We start from the raw sequence: 1,439 nt of genomic DNA, 5'->3' as shown, positions 1-1,439 counted from the left end.
AGCGGGAAAATGGAGGATGCAGATAAATGCTAAATGCTCCTTCTTACCGTGTTTTGGGGGTTGTACCACACATCCCTCACCCTGAGCTTTGCCCCAGTGAGGTGCAATTCCATCAGCTTGTGTTTGCACCCTGCCAAGGCTCCCAGCCTGCCTAAGGACCACGGCTCCCCTAACTGCTAACCCATCAAAATAGGGGTGGCCTTGGCAGCTCCTGACACTGCCGACCCCCTCCCAAAGCCCCCAGGCTGGAGAAAAGAGGTCAGACTCTCCAGGACTGAGCTTTACAAAGGAATCACCAATGAGGGGATGTGATCCAGCTGGGGCTGAGCTCTGCCTCCCAGCTGGGACCCAGCTTAGCCCCAGCTTTCCCATCCTGCCCAGCACGGTCCCCTCCACTCCCTGCAGACCCTCTGCACCCCACCAGCCTCCTCCAGCTGGGGTCAGCAGCCCTGTGGCTGTCACAGGAAGGGTTGTGCGACATCCAGCTCTGTGGCAATCGGGGACTCTGATGCACTGTGCGCGTCGCATTCGTTATCAGCCTAGACATGCTGGTAGGGATGAGCCACAGTGGGGTGAAACTGGTTGGTCCTGGGGTGTCAGGGAGGCCCATGGCCAACCCACCGTCACAGGCAAACCCACACCCAGAGCCGAGCAGAGCCAGCCTGACGCTGCTGTGCATGGGGACGTGCTGCCGCGGGATGGCACCATGGTGGCAGCTGGCTCGGAGGGAGTAGCCAGCGGAAGGAACTGGCTCAGGGTGATTCAGAGCAATTTTCCCCCTAATTCCCCTCATTCCCTGGGCGGATGTGTGCTAATTGGGGTGGCAGAGGTGGAGGGAGGAGGATGGTGGTTGTAGGTGCCATTGCCGTGTGTTGCCCTCCCGCCCTCCTCCACAAGCATTTCCTGCCTGGTGCAGTGGCTTCTGCACCACCATGACTGGCCACCCTCCAGCATTCCCAGTCAGGGGGTCCTTCCCATCTCTGGGCTTCAACCATCCCCATGGCAGCTTGATGTTCTTCCAAAATGGTTTATACAGAGATCGGTGCCCACCAACACAAAGTCTTAAACCCTGTGCACTTGGCCATGGCTGTGATTCCAACCCATAAGAAAACCCTCCTTTGCCTGCGTCTCCATCAAGGGCTTGGCCGGGATCTGCTGATGGGCTCCAGCTCATGGGACAGACCTCAGGGGGATGTTGGTGTCTGAGGAACCTGGCAAGGTTGAATCTCAAAGGCTTGCGGGGTAAATTGTGCTGCTGCCTGTGCCCAGTTCTCTGGTCATCCCAAATCTGCCCCTGAAGCGCGTGCCCCAGGGCTGAGGCTCTCCCAGAAGCTCCAGCTCCAGGGGACCATTAGCTGTGAGAGCTCCTGGGCTGATCTGGCTTCCACCGAAAGCATCCGTGTGCCAGGCAGCCCTTGGTGCAAAGGGCCTGCAGCGAC

The sequence above is a fragment of the Buceros rhinoceros genome, unplaced genomic scaffold, assembly GCF_000710305.1.
Source record: "Buceros rhinoceros silvestris isolate BGI_N320 unplaced genomic scaffold, ASM71030v1 scaffold21841, whole genome shotgun sequence".
In the NCBI taxonomy this organism is placed as follows: Eukaryota; Metazoa; Chordata; class Aves; order Bucerotiformes; family Bucerotidae; genus Buceros; species Buceros rhinoceros.
Note: the sequence above shows the minus strand (reverse complement) of the source record.